Genomic DNA, 19,282 nt, shown 5'->3' with positions numbered 1-19,282 from the left:
GAAGCAGGCTTCCCGCAGAGCAGGGAGCCCAATGCGGGGCTCGATCCTAGGACCCTGGGATCATGACCTGAGCCGAAGGCAGATGCTTAACGACTGAGCCACCCAGGCGCCCCATCGTTCTACCTTTTAAAATAGCTGTATCAATATACTATAAAATTCATAATATTTTAAGTGTTCAGTTCAATCATTTTTAGTAAATTTACTGAGTTGTGCAGCCATCACCACAATCTAGCTTTAGAACATTTCCATCATTCCAAAAAGTTCCTCCTTGTCATTTGCAGTCAGTTCCCACTCCTACTCCCACCCCCAGGCAACTCCTGATGTTTTCTGTTTTGCCTGTTTTTGAACTTTCATGAAAATGGAATCATGCAAGATACAGTTTTTTGTATCTGGTGTTTTCTTCACTTACAGTGGTTTTGATATTCATCCGCGTCATTGCCAGGATCTGTAGTTTATTGGTTTTTTTTTTTTTGTCATTAAATAGTAATTACTTGGATAGATATACCAGATTATGGACATGTGGAAGTTTTTGGGTTTTGTCTGTTATGAGTAATGCTGTTATACATTCATCTATAAGTTTTTGTGTGGACATTTGGTTTTATTTCTCTTGGTTACTTGGGAGTTGCTGGGTCATAGGACAAGCTCTGTGTGTGTTTTTGGGGCAGAGGATGGTAAAATGATTTTAGTTTAAACCATAATAAGAGTACAAATTAATTCATTGAACAAATCTGAATACCCTGTGTACTGGCCTTATTCTAGGTACTGAGAATGGTGTGGTAAACAAAACTTAGTCCCTGACCTTGAGGAGTTAGCTCTTCAGTGAAGGTAGACTAATGTTTCACTTACTGATAAGTGTTATGAAGAAAACTTTTATAAAATAGGTTAAGAGTATAGAGTGGAAAGGGGAAGGCATTTTTTTTTCTGTAAACATTTTTAATGCTACACACTTAAATTTTTTTTACATGTAACTTTTTTTTTAAACAATCTGAAATGTTTAGAAATATTGTAAGGACAGTACAAAGGTTTTTCCCTATACCAGTTGAGAGTAAATGGTTGATACAGTGCCCCATTCTCACCAGAACACTTCAGTGCGTATTTTTACCAAACAGGAAATGTCTCCTACGTAACCATAATATAACCATCACTATCAGGAAATTAACACTGACACATTATTACTTCTTACTCTTGAGACCCTGTTCAGCAATCTTGTTTCATTTAGTTGTCCTGTCTCTTTGGTCTCCTTCTGGCTCATCAGTTCCTCAGACTTCCTTTGGCTCTAATACCTTAACACTTTTGAAAATTGTTGTATTTTTACTTTTGAAGAAACCATCAAACTATTTTCCAAAGCAGATACACCATTTTACATTTTCCTCAGCAGTGTGTGAGGCATTCCATTTCTTCACAGCCTTACCAAAACTTGGTTTAGTAAATCTTTGATTATATCCTATCTATTGAGTTTATAAGTGGTATTGCATTATAATTACACTTTTTATTTTCCTCCCGATTAATGATGATTTTTTTCTGTGCATATTAACCAATTGTATATCTTCGTTGATGAAGTGTCTGGTCCTAACTTTTGCCCACTTAAAAAAAAAATCATGTCTTTCATTTGGTTTTGGTATATATAGTTCTGCTCTCTCCATGTTTTCCTTTAGAACAGGGACAGCTAAAATTTGAAGCATAATCCAAATCTAATCATGAGGCAACACCAGAAAAACCTGGTGTAGGGATATTCTACAAAATAAACTAGCCTATAATCTTTGAAGATGTTAAGGTCATGAAAGTAAAAAAAAAAACAAACAAAAAACCCAAGGAATTGTTCCAGACTGAAGGAATCCAAAGAGATGTGACAACTAAATATGATCAGTGAATCTGAATAGGCACAACAGAATGGGGCCTGGATTGTAAGAATGTATCAGTGTTAATAATTCTGATATTTGCAAATTGATTATGTGGGAAAATGGTCTTGTTTTGTTTGTAGGAAATACACACTAAAGTATTATGGGTAATGAGGCATCATATTAGCAAATTTACTTTCAGATGCTTCAGAGTACAAATTTGATGAACTAAATTTACAATTTTTCTGTAGTTTGAGATTTAGTTCCTTTTCACCGAAGAGTTCTGTCTCTGGAAGGTGCTTGTGTGAGGGTGTGCTGAAATTTGGGGCAAGTCACGAAAGGCATCTTTCAGCCAAGTGAAAGAGTACTGGCCGGGGTGTCAGGGGACCAGAGTCTCCATCCCTGCCATCATTGGCATGTTTCGTGGGCTTATGCTAGTCACTTTGCTTCTGCAGATTTTAGTTTTTCTCATCTGAAAATTAAGGGATTAGTAAAACTCTATAAAGTCCCTTTCACCTCTAATGTTGTCATGCCCTCAGAGACCTTCCGTGAAGTTAGCGCATATATATATACATACACACATATACATGTACATACACATATATAAAGAGGACTCATGCACAGATTATTTCCCTGTTATTGGAAAGCTATCTATTTTAGTGTAGTTTACTAGGGAAACCTCTGGGTAGTCATTACTGAGATCTAAAAGAAATGGGGAAACTTCCTATTAAAAACTAACAAAATAGGGCAGTCAATAAGTGGCTGCCTTCGGCTCGGGTCATGATCCCGGGGTCCTGGAATCAAGCCCTGCTTTGGGCTTCCTGCTCAGTGGGGAGTCTGCTTCTCCCTCTCCCTCTTCTTCTGCCGCTCCCCCTGCTGTGCTCTCTCTCTTACTCTCTCTCTCTGTTAAATAAATAAGTAAAATCTTAAAAAAAAAAAAAATGGAATTAAAAAAAACGCAACAAAATAATTTAATGTTAAGCTCAAAATTAAACCCTGAGGAAAATGATTATTTTTGTGCTCTTAAGTTGGAACTTTCTATACAGAGTACTGGTTTACCTCAAGTGATTAGATTATTCACGTGTGTTTGAAGAGAGTTTTTAAAAACTTGGTGACTGGGATGAATGTTAATGCTGTCATAGGCATTGGGAACAAACAGGTAATGAAAATGTAGAGTTTCAGAGATAGGAAATACTTAAATAGAACTGATTATAAGTAAATCTTTTTTTTTTTTATGATTTTTTTATTTTGGGGCATCTGGGTTGGGTGGTTCAGTCCGTTAAGCATCTACCTTTAGTTCAGGTCATGATCTCTGGGTCCTGGGATAGAGCCCTGCAGTGGGCTCCCTGCTTGGCAGGGAGTCTATTTCTCCCTCTCCTTCCCCCCCCACCCCCCCCCCCACTTCGTGTGTGTGTGCGTGCGCTCTCTCGCTTTCAAAATCTTAAAAAAAATTTTTTTTTTTTATCTTTAAGTAATCTCTACATCCAGTGTGGGGCTCAGATTTATAAGTCTGAGATCAAGAGTCACATGCTCCACTGACTGAGCCAGCCAGGGACCCCTGATTACAAGTAATTCTGAAAAAGAGAAAACTTAGTACAGTATTATTTATAGAAGAAATAATTTTAACTGAACAGCTAAAGAAAATAAAGCAAAACCAATACATTTTCCCAATTAATATCTAAATTTCCACTGAATACAGGTCAGGCTTGCAAAATAGGGAGCAAAACCTACAGAATTTACTTTGGCCACAGGGTTTTATCTTGAGTCAGTAACTGAGTTGAGGGTACTGCTATTTATTGTTTCAATAGAATGTGAAAATGTTTAGTTTGGGGCTTATTTGAAATGTTCCTTCTCTTTTCAATCTAGCAATGCTGAATTTACCTTCAAATGAAATTTTATTTCCTTCATTAAATCATCTTTGTTTCTGTCCCATAGTTGAAGCAGATTTTTTTTAAGATCAATGTAATCCTTTCCCGTAAGTTAATTTTTGCAAGACCATATAGGCATATAAAAATATTTGATATGATGTTTCACATAGTGAAAAACCAGTTGACAGCAACACTAGATTAATCTAAGACTATTGCCAGGAACGTTTATCCCCTTTTTGGGCCATTCTGCCTGTCATGTATTTTGCTAATGTTTTCAAGCGTCCTTTTAGGACAACTCTGATTCCTTACCATCCATGTGATAAAAGTGATATTCTTTAGAAGTGTTGTAAATTCTTTCTTTAGTCCAGGAGGAGCTGGAAAGAAAGGACATTTGTGATTCTTTGTCCACTCTGATGTAACTGCTCGGAAGAGCCATTTATTTCCTGCCACCAAGAAAGTATAAGACAGACTGGTCGTAAGAAGTTTATAGAAACTTCAAGAATGTTTCTGGTTAACCCAGCAGGCAGAATGTAGCTTTCAAGAACTGGTAAATATGTGTGTAGCATCCTAGAATTTAATGCTAATCTATACAAATGTAAATTGGATAATATTTTGGCCTTACATGGTTTCTGACTTCAACAGGAAAGTCTCATGTTTCCCTACTAAGTAAGCTGCTGGCATTGGGCCGAGGTATATTTTATTTATATAAGGAAGTACCCATCACTTCCTTTTTTTGTTGGTTTTTAACATAAATGAGTGAATTTTGTCGAATGTCTTTTCTGCCTCCGTGAAGATGATCATGTGATTTTTTTTTCTCTTTAGCATTATTATATCCATATTAATGGATTTCCTTATATTGAACCTCCTTTATATTCTTAGAATAAATTCTGCTTGGTTAAGCTGTATTCTTCTTTATAATGTACTGTTAGATTCTGTTTGCTAATGTTTGAAGATTTTTGTGTTGATATTCACAAGTGATGTTAGTCTACATATCTTTTTTTTGTGCAATCTTTTGGTAGGTGTGGGGGTTACTGTTACACTTTCTTCGTAAAGTGAATTTGGAAGTTTTCTTTTTCTGTGTTCTGAGATAACATTGGGATTACCTTATCTTTAAGTGGTAGAATTTCCCTAAGAAACCATTGGCCTGGTGCTTTTTTGTGTTTCCTTGAGGTTTTGTTTCTGTCTGGTCTCTTTGCCATCACTCTCTTGCTCCTCCAGTTTGTTCTGCACAACTGCCACCATGACTATCATTTCTTTGAGAGCTTATTATTCATTAAGCACCATCATATGTATGAGTGGAATCATACCATACATATTCTTCAACTAGCTTTTTTCACTCATTGTTAGGTTTTTCAGTATAGTTACTCATTTTCATGGCTTAATAAGTCTCATGTATAAATATACTACAATTTACCCATTCAGGGATTAATGGACATTTGGGTTGTTTCTTGTTAGTACAGTGGTTCTGGTGTATAAGAGTTTCTTTAGACACATCTCAGTAGTAGAATTGCTGGGTGGTAGGGCATATGCCTAACATGTTCACTAGGTAATGCCACCTTGTTTTCCTAGCAAATTTTTGTGCTATTATTTTGTACATCATTTGAAATGATGTGCAAAAATAATAGAAAACGATGTAAAATGATGTACAAAATAAATTTAATAAGTTAAATTTATTCCTGGGCTCCTGGGTGGCTCAGTCGGTTAAACATCTGCTTTCGGCTCAGGTCATGATCCCAGGGTCCTGGGATCGAGTGCCGGGTAGGGCTCCCTGCTCAGCAGGGGGTCTGTTTCTCCCTCTCCCTCTGCCCTTCCCCCCTGCTCATTTTCTCCATCTCTCTCTCTCTCAAATAAATAAATAAAAATCTTTAAAATAAATAAATTTATTCCTTGGTACCTTATATATGTTGTTGCTGTGGTAATTTGTATCTGTATCTATGCATTTGATTTTTATAGAATTGATTTTATGTCCCACAACTTCGCTAAACTCTTATTGCAATAGTTTGTGTTTAAATTCTTTTAAGACAAGCGTATCATCTGAAAATACTGAAAATTTTGTTTCTTTTCATTACTTAGATTTCTTTTATCTTTTTTTTTTTTTTTAAAGATTTTATTTATTTGACAGAGAGAGAGATAGCAAGAGAGGGAACACAAGCAGGGGGAGTGGGAGAGGGAGAAGCAGGCTTATGTGGGGCTCGATCCCAGGACCCTGGGATCATGACCCGAGCCGAAGGCAGATGCTTAACGACTGAGCCACCCAGGTGCCCCAGATTTCTTTTATCTTGAGAGCAGTGGTGATAGTGGCATCGCTAACTTGTTCTGATGTTAAAAGGAAAGCTCTTACCCTACGACCCAGCAATTGCACTGCTGGGTATTTACCCCAAAGATACAAATGTAGTGATCTGAAGGGGCATGTGCACCGCAATGTTTATAGCAGCAATGTCCACAATAGACAAACTATGGAAAGAGCCTAGATGTCCATCAACAGATGAATGGATAAAAAAGATGGGGTGTATATATATACAATGGAATATTATGCAGCCATCAAAAAATGAAATCTTGCCATTTGCAACGATGTGGATGGAACTAGAGGGTATTATGCTAAGTGAAATAATCAGAGAAAGACAATTATCATATGATTTCACTGATATGAGGAATTTGAGAAACAAGACAGAGGATCATAGGGGAAGGGAGGGGAAGATGAAACAAGATGAAACCAGAAAGGGAGACAAACCATAAGAGACTCTTAATCTCAGGAAATAAACTGAGGGTTGCTGGAGTGGAGGGGGCTGGGAGGGATGGATGGGTGGCTGGGTGATGGACATTGGGGAGGGTACGTGCTATGGTGAGTGCTGTGAATTGTGTAACACTGATGAATCACAGACCTGTACCCCTGAAACAAATAATACATTATATGTTAATAAAAAAATAAAAGTCTTAGCAAAGGAGAAAAAAAAAAAGGCAAGCTCTAATCAAATGGAGGAGGGGCTGTTTTAGGGTAGTTTTCCTTACTAGGTTTTCTTTTTCAAGGTTTGTTGTTGTTGTTGCTTTTATCCTGAGTGATTGTTGAATTTCCACATGCTTTTTTTTACTGTATCTACAGAAATTTTCATGTGATTTTTCTCCTTTAATCTGTTATAAACTTCAGATTACATTAATAGATTTTTCTAATGCTGAACCAATTTTGCATGTCTGGGATTAAACCCAGCTTGGTCATAATGTATTATCATTATTATATATTGCTGTATTTGGTTTGCTAATAAATAATTAGGGTTTCCTCATTGTATTCATGAATGAAATTGGCCTGTCGTTTTTCCTTTCTCATGCTTTCATGCTCACCTCTAGCTTGGGTATCAAAATTAGACCACCCTGGGGCACTTGGGTGGCTCAGTTGGTTAGGCATCCCACTCTTGATTTCAGCTCGGGTCATGGTCTTGGAGTTGTGGGATTGGGCTACATCTGGCTCCCCACTGCTGGGAGTCTGCTGGAGATTCTTTCTCTCCCTGTGCCCCCCCCTTCACATTCTTTCTCTCTCTCTCTCAAATAAATCTTTAAAAAAAAATTAAACCACCCTTACAATATTAGTTAGGAAGTGTTTCTTCTTTTTTCCTATTATTCTTATTTCTGTAAAATTGGAATGATTGATTGACATAAAGTTTGGTAGAACTTGCCTATAAAGAAGTCTGGACCTGAGTGGTTTGTTGTTTTGCTTTTGTTTTGGTGTTTTTGTTTCTGGTGGGAACATGTTAAAGTACTGATTCAGAGTTCTTTTTTTTTTTTTTTTTTTTAAAGATTTTATTTATTTATTTGACAGAGAGAGACACAGTGAGAGAGGGAACAGAAGCAGGGGGAGTGGGAGAGGGAGAAGCAGGCTTCCCGCTGAGCGGGGAGCCCGATGCGGGGCTCGATCCCAGGACCCTGGGATCACGACCCGAGCCAAAGGCAGACGCTCAACAACTGAGCCACCCAGGCGCCCCCTGATTCAGAGTTATTAAAAAAATGGTTAGATGACTTTCCATTTTCTATTTCTTCTTAATGATTCATATTTTTCTAGGAATTTGTTTCTGTATTTATTGGAGTATTGTATTTTCTTACCTCTTAATTTTATTTTGAGGTATTCAAACATATGTACTGTTTGAAGAATAATAAGTTAAATACATGTAACCATGCAAATTATAAGCTAGAACATTGTCAGTACCTTAGGAATGCCTCCTAGGGGGCGCCTGGGTGGCTCAGTTGGTTAAACGGCTGCCTTTGGCTCAGGTCATGATCCCAGGGTCCTGGGATCGAGCCCCCCATCAGGCTCCCTGCTCGGCGGAGAGCCTGCTTCTCCCTCTCCCTCTGTCTGCCGCTCTGCCTACTTATGCTCTCTCTCTATCTCTGTTAAATAAATAAATAAAAATCTTTAAAAAAAAGAAAAAGAAATGCCTCCTAAAATCCCCTTCTGGAGTCAACCACTATCCTCAAAATTTTGTGATAATTGTTCTTTTCAGCCTCCATCCCCTTTTTATCTTTTACTTTTATTGAAGTATAACATATTCAGAAAAGTGCACATATCATAAGATTACAGCTTGATAAATTTTTGCAAACTAAACACACTCATGTAAATAACCAGTGTCCAGATCAACAGTCAGAACCCCAGCAACTCAGAAGCTCCCCTTGAACTCTCTTCCCATCAGTCTCCATAGGTACATAGGTGACCTCTATCCTGACATGTAGTATAGATTCATTTTGTTTTGTACTTTACTTGAATAGAATCATATAACATTTTTTTAAAAAGACTTTATTTATTTTTCGACAAGAGAGACAGCGAGAGGGGGAACACAAGCAGGGGGAATGGGAGAGGGAGAAGCAGGCTTCCCATGGAGCAGGGAACCCGATGCGGGGCTTGATCCCAGGACCCTAGGATCGTGACCTGAGCCCAAGGCAGACGCTTAACGACTGAGCCACCCAGGCGCCCCAAATCATATAACGTATTTGTTTTCTTTTTTATCTGGCTTCTTTTATTCAGCATCATGCTTTTGCAGTTGTGAATTATTCATTCTCATTGTAGTATTAGTATTCCATGGTGTGACTATACCACAGTTATTCATCCTGTTAATATTCATTTGGATTCTTCCTCGTTTTTGATCATTATTAGTAGTGCTACCATAAACATTGTAGTGCAGTGTGGTTTGGTGAGCATATGTGCACATTTCTGTTGGGTATATACCTGGGAGCAGAGTGGCCGTGCCTAGGGATGCATAGGTTCAGTGGGGAGTCAGCTGTGGCTATTGCCATACAATTTTCCAAAGGGGTTAAATCATATTCACACCCACTAGCAGTGTATTAAGTTTGGACCACTCCACATCCTCAACAGCATTTGATATTTTCTAAAACTGAGGTTTGAGCCATGCTGGTGGGTGTGAAACGGTATGTTTGCACTGTGGGGTTTGTTTGCCATCTCCCTGATAATTTTAGCTCTTCAGATTACTTTTTGGTTAATAGTCTTTTAACCATCTTCTTGTGACGTGTTCAGGTTTTTTGCAGATTTTTATATTGAGATTTCTTTTTTTTTTTAAGATTCTGTTATTTCAGAGAGAGAGAGAGTGTGCACACAAGCATGGGGAGGAGCAGAGGGAGAGGGAAAGAGGGAATCTCCAGCAGACTCTATGCTGAGCTTCATCTCAGGACCCTGAGATCATGACCTGAGCTGAAACAAAGTTAGACACATAACTGACAGATTTCTGTCTTTAGTAAATAACAGGAGTTCTTTATAGGTCCTGGACATGAGTCTTTATAGATTTATGAATTACATATACCTTCTCCATTCTGAGAGTTGCCTTTTCATGCTCTTGATGGAGTCTTTCTGATTCTGTTTCACAGATTCAGGTTCTTTAGTGAACTTCATCATCTTGTCATCTATTTTCTGCTGGCTAGTTTGGCGGTGTTAGAAGAAGGGATATTTGTGGGAAGAAGGCCCCAGCGAAGGAAGAAGGAACAGGCCTTTGACAGTTGTACCTCCATTATCTCTGGTGCAGTTTTGCAGGGTGCTGTGGGAACAGATGTCACTGTAAAACCATGCCAAACTGAGTATATGTAAGAGATTTTTTATTTGCCAGATAGCCTTAGCTTCTGAGACCAGTAGGAGGTAAGGTCAGGCATCTGTTAAGAGTGCATTGCATGAAGGGTCAGAGGCTTAGAAAGTGGGAAGAAAGTTTGAGACAGCTGTTTTGTGCTTGAAAGTCAGCTAGAGATGAATCACTGGACTGGCCCTACTCCTTGAGAGCGACGACTTTGTTCCCTGATGTATCCCCAGCACCTAGTACACATATTGCACATAGTAGGTGCTCAGCAAATACTTGTGGAATCAGCCAGATATAATAGTACCAGTGATGGTACATTGAGGCTGGCTAGCTCTGTGCTGTCCTTACAGTTTCCACCTTCTCACATTTCCATTCATTTTCCTGTATTTGAAAATTCCCTCAATTTGAATTCAGCGAAGAAATAAGTTCCTTACTCAACTATAAGTCTCTTTAAGAGAGCAGGGAACCAGGGGCACCTGGGTGGCTCAGTCATTGTCTGCCTTCAGCTCAGGTCATGATCCCAGGGTCCTGGGATCGAGCCCCGCATCGGGCTCCCTGCTCTGCGGGAGGCCTGCTTCTCCCTCTCCCACTCCCCCTGCTTGTGTTTCCTGTCTCACTGTGTCTCTCTTTGTCAAGCAAATAAAATCTTTAAAAAAGAGAGAGAGAGCAGGGAACATATCTCATTTATCAATTTAGAAATTTCATTTAAAATCAGCTTAGGCATTAATAGCTGGGTGACTTAGAGCATGTCATTTAACTTCTCAGAGTCTCATTTCACTTTTCAGTGAAGCAGGGATCATGCCTTATGAGTGTTGAAGTGAACACATCAACTAAATCACTATATAATCCTGAGAGCAATTTTTCTTGCATCCCAATATGAGACCAGAGAATAAAGCATTGAAATGAAAACTGGGGGATATAGTCTGGACATCTGTATAAGTAGGTAACTTGTAAGGTTGGTTTGGGGGTTTTTAAATTATTATTTTTTAGTGGTAAAATGCACATGACATAAAATTTACCATTTTAACCATTTTTGGTTAAGTATATATATAAGAGTGTATATATATAAGTATATTCACATTATTGTACAACAGATCTATAGAACTTTTCACCTTGCAAAACTGAAACTCTGCCCATTAAACAACTGCATTCTCCCCTCCTCTCAGCCCCTGGCAACCACCATTCTACTTTCTGTTTCTGTGAATTTTTACCTCATAAGTGAGCATAATGTCCTCAGGGTTCTTCCATGTTGTTGCAAATGGCAGGATTTCCTTCTTTGTTATCCATTCATCCACTCATGCACACTTGGATTGCTTCCACCTTTTGGCTATTGTGAATAATGCTACTTTTAACATAAATGTACAAATGTCTCTAAGACCCTGCTTTTCACTTTTTTTTTTTAAAGATTTTATTTATTTATTTGACAGAGAGAGACACAGCGAGACAGGGAGCACAAGCAGGGGGAGTGGGAGAGGGAGAAGCAGGCTTCCCGCAGAGCAGGGAGCCCAATGCGGGGCTCGATCCCAGGACCCTGGGATCATGACCTGAGCCGAAGGCAGACGCTTAATGACTGAGCCACCCAGGCGCCCCCTGCTTTCACTTCTTTTGGATATGTAGTCAGAAATGGAATTGCCAGATTGTTTCATAGTTCTAGGTTTAATTTTTTGAGGAACCACCATACTGTTTTTCAAAGCAGTTGCACCATTTTACATTCCCACCCAAAGGTTCTGATTTCTCCACATTTTCACCATCACTTATTTTTGTTTTTTTTGTTTTGTTCTGTTTTGTTTTCTTTTTTGTTTTGATAGTAGTCATCCTAATGGGTGGGAGATGGAGAGCTTGTTTTGATGGGTCTTGTGCCCTGTATGTTTGATGTGCTTTCGGTCAGCAGTGGCTATTTGGCAGTTAAATGGGAGTGACTCTTTCAATAAATAGTGTTAAGCACTTGCTGGGATAAAAATATGAGTCAGGCCCAACCCTTATCTCAGAGGAGCCTTTTGTAAATAAAGTTAGGCCGCTTAAAATTTAGAAGTCTGTGTGTGTATGACTGTGTGTTTTCCCTAGCATGTCCTTTGTTCCTAGACAATTATAAAAGTACTTCTCAAAGTAGTGGTCATATAGTATCACCGTGGTTAGTGAATTAATGACGTTAAACATTGAAAGTTAAGGAATATTTTATTTTTATTCCTTGGGTTTTCAATGGAATTTTAAAAGACCTTATGATAAATTTTCCAATTATTCAGACTGTACTTCATAAATACTCTGAGACTCATAATCTTAGAATTTCCATTTTCCTCAGCCTTGTGATGGAGCCTTCAGGGCTTAAAACCTCCCTGAGGGTGGAGAAGGTAGGCATTGCCCTCAAGTTCTTTATTATCACTTAATGGGGCAGAGGGAGAGGGTAGTAGTATTCAGAGGGTAGGGGAAAGCCCAGCCTGCTTTATCTGGGGGGGTGGCGGGTGGGGGTACAGGTAGAGGTGGAGAGGTACTGCTTTCTTCCCTAAGTCTCAGAATTTTCTGCATAGAAAGCATTCTCCTTGCTGCTATAGTAAGTATGAACTTGATTATTTTTTATGGCTTAATGCATAGGATGAAACTGTCAAATTCCTTTGTGGTAGTCAAGTTTTTTATGAGAAGCCTGTAGCTGAAGAAAAGCATTAATTATGGGTTCAGTTATTATTCCTAGTAACAATAATAAATAATATTTTATCTGCTCAAAGATTTTTTCGATGATGTTTTATTGAAATACAGTTAGCCAAGTGCTATACGTATCTTAATTGTTCAGCCCAATGAGTTTTTGCAAACTGAACACACTTAGGTAATCAGTAGTCAGATCAAGAAACAATGTAATTGGCATTATAGAAGCCTGCTTGTGTTCCGTTTCAGTCACTACCCACCCCTCACCCACCAGAGTAACTATTATCGTGACTTCTAACATGCAGATTAGTTGCCTGGTTTTGTACTTTATTATTTTTTTTTTTTAAAGATTTTATTTATTTATTTGACAGAGAGACAGCAAGAGAGGGAGCACAAGCAGGGGGAGTGGGAGAGGGAGAAGCGGGCTCCCCACTGAGCAAGGAGCCCCATGCAGGGCTCGATCCCAGGACTCTGGGATCATGACCTGAGCCGAAGGCAGACGCTTAACGACTGAGCCACTCAGGTGCCCCTGGTTTTGTACTTTATGTAGATTGGTCCTACAGTATGTTTTCTTTTGTGTCTGTTTTATTTGTTTTTTATTCAGCATTGTGAGAATCATCCATATTGTGTATGTCTGTAGTTCAAAATTATTTTACTTTTTAAGGCATACTACTGACAGCCTAGGAAAAGACTTTCTCATTTTTCTGTCATTGATCCTGTGGCTTTGCAGTGCTGTTAATGTTCCGTATCTGGAGGAAGTTCTTGGGTACTCTTCATATTCTTTCCCTTTCTTTTCCAGACCACATTGTATCTATAAAGTTTTCCATTATCTTGTTTTCCTCATTCCATTGCTGTGTTGCTAATCTAATGCTATGTAATAAATGCCCTACAACTTAGTGACTTAAAATAACAATAAATGTTTGTTATCTCACACTTTCTGTGGATTAGGAATTGAGGAGTGGGCCTAGCTGGACAGTTCTGCCTCAGGGACTCATGACATTGCAGCCAGTTGCAGCCAAGATCTCAGTTGGGGCTACAGAATCTGAGGGCTTGCCTGAAGCTAGGAGATCTGTTTCTCACTCACATGGCTGGCAGTTTTTTTGGGAGGGGGGGGTAGGAGGTTAGGCCTCTGTTTCTCCCCCTGGAGGCTTCTCCCTAGGCTGTTTGAGTGCCCTCCCCACATTGTGGTTGGCCAGGCTCTCCCAGAGGGAAAGAATACCTTTATGACCTAGCCTGGAAAGACATACCATCACTTCCACCCCCCAACCCCCGCCCCTTTTGTTGTTAGAGGCAAGTTACTGAGTTTGGCCTGTATTCCTTTGGAGGTTAGGACAGTCATCCACTGTAAGATTGTCATGTAATGGAATTGTAACTAACACAGCAGCTATATTTGCCTTTTTAAACTCTCCTAAATAGAATAGAGGTTTCAGAGATTGTTGGAAATATAATGTCCACCACCTTGAGTGGACACCGCGTTGCTGGTTGTAGCAAAGCCATGTTAAAAAGTAAGCCTAGGGGCACCTGGGTGGCTCAGTTGTTAAGCGTCTGCCTTCAGCTCAGGTCATGATCCCAGGGTCCTGGGATCGAGCCCCATGTCGGGCTCCCTGCTCGGTGGGAAGCCTGCTTCTCCCTCTCCTGCTCCCCCTGCTTGTGTTCCCTCTCACACTGTCTCTCTGTCAAATAAATAAATAAAATCTTAAAAAGACTATTGCAGGGACGCCTGGGTGGCTCAGTCGCTTAAGCTCTGACTCTTGATCTCAGCTCAGGTCTTTTTTTTTTTTTTAAGATTTTTATTTATTTGACAGAGAGAGACAGCGAGAGAGGGAACATAAGCAGGGGGAGTGGGAGAGGGAGAAGCAGGCCTCCCGCCGAGCAGGGAGCCAGATGCGGGGCTCGATCCCAGAACCCTGGGATCATGACCTGAGCTGAAGGCAGACGCTTAACAACTGAGCCACCCAGGCGCCCTTCAGCTCAGGTCTTGATCTCAGGGTTGTGAGTTCCAGCCCCACGTTGGGCGTGGAGGCTACTTAAAAACAACAACAACAACAAAAAAAACACACAAAAAAAGTAAGCGTGTTGCTACAGTGTAAGGGTAGGTAATATTTTATTTACATTCTATCTCTATAAATATCAACACTGTGAAGGAGGTAAGTATAAGCTGGAAGGTAATGTTAAGTGTTCGTCTTCTGTAACCATTTGAGTGCTACATTTATTCTACATAAATCTCACTTGTTCTTAAAAATGTGCTAATAATTCTTAGGATTTTGAATCTTTAATAAATGGGTCTGTACATCTAAATTTTTAAAAATATATATGCATTCTGGCTAAATCTCCAGGGCTCAGCAGGGCTGTAAAATGACACAACTCAAGTAAAATATCAGACATATCAGAAGTATAGTCTCGATGGGCTTAGTTGAGATAATGATGATCTTCAGAGAGCTGCCTGGTAGCCCTTGTGCTCTTCCTCTGACAGGAGACCTCTGCCTTGCCCTTTGCTCAAGTGCATTCTCGCGTCTGCCTTCGGCTCAGGTCATGATCCCAGGTCCTGGGATCCAGTCCCGCATCCGGCTCCTGCTCAGTGGTGAGCCTGCTTATCCCTCTGCCTTCCGCTCCCCCTGCTTGTGCGCTTGCTCCCTGTCTCTCTCTCACAAATAAATAAAATCTTTGAAGTGTATTCTCTTTGCCCTTTTCTATTTCATCATCTCCGAATATTGTCTATACCTCTCACGCTTGGAACTACCGAGTTCTTGTTTCAGCAAAGCCATGAGGGGAGGGGCTGTTAATGCTGGAATTGGTTCTATGGGTTGGAAGTCCTCCTATGGACCAAAAGCCTCTTACAGGTCCACTGTCCTTATTCACATAGTTTAGAGTCTCAGGCCTTTTTGGATTCTTTTGTAACTCCTTCAGGTTAAAACATGACTTGAACTATGATGAGGCTATTTATAGCCTTTATTTTTCCCGTTCAGTGTAATTGTTCATATAATTTGCTGCAGAAATTACATGATGGATATGGCACCAGACCTTGCCAGGGGTGTCGTATGCTGCATCTATATGCATTCTATTACCTTTGTAAAATCTGAAAAGTACTAACTTCTGAAACACCTCTGATTCCAAGGGCTTTAGTAAAGAACTGATGAATGTGTACTTCTTCTGAACTTGGTACAATTTGTAACATCCAAATAATATGATTTGAGAATTGTGTCAGCTTTTTATTATAGAGAATTTGGAAATATAGAAAGGCACATATACCCCCAAAATTTCACCTGTAGTGCTAGTACCCAAGGATATCTGCTGTCAACATCTTGGCACATTTTTTCCTAATAAAATTGGGATTACATTACAGTTGACTTTTGAACAACATGGGGTTCGGGGTGCCAACCTCTTACATGTTCAAATCTGCATGTAATTTTTGACTCCCCCCAAACTTAACTACTGATAGTCTTAACTTTGAACCGGAAGCCTTGCCAATAACATAAGCAGGTAACACATATTTTATATGTTATATGTATTATATACTGTATTTTTACAATAAAGTAAACTAGAGAAAAGAAAATACATGTATAGTACTGTACTGCATACGAAAAAAAAAAACAAACCCACGTGTAAATGGACTCATGCAGTTCAAACCCGTGTTGTTCAAAGGTCAGCTGTATATAGTTTGGTGTCCTAATTCTTTCATCCAACATGATGTATTTTCTAAGCACTGAACATTTCCTGAAAACAGTCAAAATTTTAAAACCATATCATTCATGCATTGCAAAGCAATGTATTTAAATACTAAAATAAAAAGGGCTTAACTTTAAAAAAATAGTTTTAGGTATATAGAAAAATTATGAAGATAGTAGTACAGAATTTTCCCATAAACTCCACAACACCCAGTTCCCCCTTTTATTAACATTTCACAGTTGTGTGGTGCATTTGTCACAATTAAAGAATCAATATCGGTACATTAGCTAAAGTCCCTACTTGATTCCTTTTTCCTGAGTTTTTACCTAAGATTCTTTTTCTTTCTTTCTTTTTTTTTTTTTTTAAAGATTTTATTTCTTTGAAAGAGAGAGACACAGTGAGAGGGAGGACAAGCAGGGGGAGTGGGAGAAGCAGGCTTCCCGTGGAGCAGGGCTCGATCCCACGATCCTGGGATCATGACCTGAGCCGAAGGCAGATGCTTAACAACTGAGCCATCCAGGTGCCCCCTAAGATTCTTTTTCTTTCTTTCTTTCTTTTTTTTTTTTTTAAGATTTTATTTGTTTGACGGAGAGAGACAGCGAGTGAGGGAACACAAGCAGGGGGGAGTGGGAGAGGGAGAAGCAGGCTTCCCGCGGAGCAGGGAGCCCAGTGCAGGGCTCAATCCCAGGATCCTGGGATCATGACCTGAGCCGAAGGCAGATGCTTAACAACTGAGCCACCCAGGCGCCCCACTAAGATTCTTTTTCTGTTTCAGGATCCCATCAGGGTGCACCACATATTTAGTTGTCATTTCTCCGTAGGCTTTTCTGGGTTGTGACAGTTTCTGTTTGTTTTTGATGACCATGACTGTTGGGGGGAGTATTGGTTGGATATTTTGGGATTTATCCAATGTTTTTGTTGAGATTAGACTGGGGTTTTGGGAGAAGGACCACAAAAGTAAAGTGCTGTCTTACTATGTTATATTGCTGTCAACATGACTTAACACTGTTGATGTTGACCTTGTTCCACTGAGGTATTGTTTGTCACGTGTCTCCATCATAAAATTATTTTTCCTTTTCCATAATGTACTCCTTGGGAGCAAGTCATTTTGTCTACCCCTTAAGTAGTGGGAAGTGTGCTCTACCTCCTTGAGAGTATTTACATAAATTATTTAGAATTCTGCTTAGAAAGTTTGTCTCTTCTCATTTATATCAGTATGACTCGTGGCTATTAATTTTACATTTTGGGTTATAATCTAATGCTACTTTGTTTATTTTGTTCTCAAATTGTTGGCAGCTTTGACCATTGGGAGCTCTTTCAGTTGGTTCCTCTGTCCCTTTGACTTACTCCTTTATTTATTTATTCATTCATTCATTCATTCATTCTTTGAGAGAGAGAGAGAGAGAATGAGAGAGAACATGAGAGTCAGAGGGAGAAGCAGACTCCCTGCCGAGCAGGGAGCCCGATGCGGGACTCGATCCAGGGACTCCAGGATCATGACCTGAGCCGAAGGCAGTCGCTTAACCAACTGAGCCACCCAGGCGCCCCTATTTTTAAGCACCTTACTTTCTTGTACTCCAAGATGTTCCACGCTCACCTCATACATTTCCTGCCTCAGGGACTTAACTTAAAAAACAAAACAAACCACACTTTTGAAATAAAATTCATGGGGTGCCTGGATGGCTCAGTCAGTTGAGCGTCCAACTCTTGATTTTGGCTCAGGTCATGATCTTGAGGTCCTGACCTCAAGCTCGAGTCCTGCTGTATCGTTGCATTGCCCCCCCCCTTCCATGCTCAGTGGGGAGTCTGCTTGGGATTCTTTTTCCCTCTGCCCTTGTCCCCCTTCATGCACGTGTGCTCTCTCTCAAATCTTTTTTAAAAAAAGAAATGTAATTCGCATACTGTACAATTCACCCATTTAAAGTGTATGATTTGAGGAGCACCTGGGTGGTGCAGTGATCTCAGGGTTGTGAGATTGAGCCTGATTGAGCCCCCCCGCATTGGGTTCTGTGCTCAGCTTGGAGTCCGCTTAAGACTCTCTCTCCCTCTCTGCCCCTCCCCCCTGCTCTCTCTCTCTCTCTCTCAAAATAAATAAGTCTTTAAAAATAAAGTGTATAATTTGATTTTTTCTTTAGTATTCGCAGATATGTGCAATCATCATGAGAATCAATTTTGGAATGTCTTTATCATGAAACTCTGTACCCTCTAGCTGTCACTTCTCTACTATCTCCCCCTTGTCCCAGCGCTAGGCAACTAATCACATGCTTTCTGTCTGTATAGATTTGCATATTCTAAACATTTCATATAAACAGCATCATATAATATGTGGGTTTTTTTGTGACTGGCTTCTTTCATTTTGCATGTTTTTAAGGCTCATCCATGTTGTATTTATTAGTACTTCATTACATTTCAGGTTAAATATAATACTGCCACGAACATTTGTGTGCGTTTTTGTAGACCTATTTTTCATTAGCTAGGTTAATATGATAACTTGATGTTTAACCATTTGAGGAACTGCCAGACTGTTTTCCAAAGTGGCTACACCATTTTGCATTCCCACCACCAGTGTATGTAATGATATCAAACATCTTTTCATGTGTTTATTGGCCATTCATATTTTGGGGGGAGTGAGAAATGTCTATTTATTTAGATCCTTTGCCCATTTTAATTTTATTTATGTATTTTAAAAAAATATTTATTTGACACAGAGAGCACAAGTAGGCAGAGCGGCAGGGAGAGGGAGAAGCAGGCTCCCCGCCATGCAGAGAGCCCGATGTGGGGCTCAATCGCAGAACCCTGAGCTGAAGGCAGATGCTTAACCAACTAAACCACCCAGATGCCCCTCCTTTGCCCATTTTTAAATTGGAATATTTGCCTTTTTATTATTGAGTTGTAAGAGTCATTTATATATTCTAGGTACAGATTCTTTATCAGATATATGATTTGTAAATATTCTCTCCTGTTCTATGAATTGCCTTTTTACATTTATTTATTTTTAGGTAAACTCTACCCCCAACATGGAGCTCAGACTCACGACCCTAAGATCAAGAGTCACATGCTCTACTTACTGAGCCAGCCAAGCCCTCCCACCTTTTTTTTTTTTTTTTTAAGATTTTATTTATTTGACAGAGAGAGACACAGCGAGAGCAGGAACACAAGCAGGGGGAGTGGGAGAGGGAGAAGCAGGCTTCCCGCCGAGCAGGGAGCCCGA

The 19,282-nt window shown here is 39.7% G+C and overlaps 1 protein-coding gene and 1 long non-coding RNA gene across 3 annotated transcripts in view; one reads left to right on the top strand and one right to left on the bottom strand.

Annotated features, from left to right (window-relative positions):
* The window catches only part of MAPK1 (mitogen-activated protein kinase 1), a 109,665-nt gene that overhangs the window by 12,962 nt on the left and 77,421 nt on the right, over positions 1–19,282 (top strand). The gene's annotated exons all lie outside the window — the stretch shown is intronic.
* LOC144379906 (uncharacterized) overlaps positions 1–19,282 on the bottom strand; it is a 45,524-nt gene that overhangs the window by 2,579 nt on the left and 23,663 nt on the right. Inside the window, exon 3 of one of the 2 annotated variants that reach the window (XR_013443434.1) lies at positions 8,646–9,735. The exons of the other annotated variant lie outside the window; for it this stretch is intronic. This is a non-coding gene — a long non-coding RNA (uncharacterized LOC144379906). Of the gene's footprint in view, positions 1–8,645; positions 9,736–19,282 lie in introns of those variants that run through there. 2 annotated transcript variants of the gene reach the window in all.

This window comes from Halichoerus grypus, chromosome 13, assembly GCF_964656455.1.
Source record: "Halichoerus grypus chromosome 13, mHalGry1.hap1.1, whole genome shotgun sequence".
Classification (NCBI taxonomy): domain Eukaryota; kingdom Metazoa; phylum Chordata; class Mammalia; order Carnivora; family Phocidae; genus Halichoerus; species Halichoerus grypus.
Note: the sequence above shows the minus strand (reverse complement) of the source record. Positions and strands in the feature narration are given on the sequence as shown.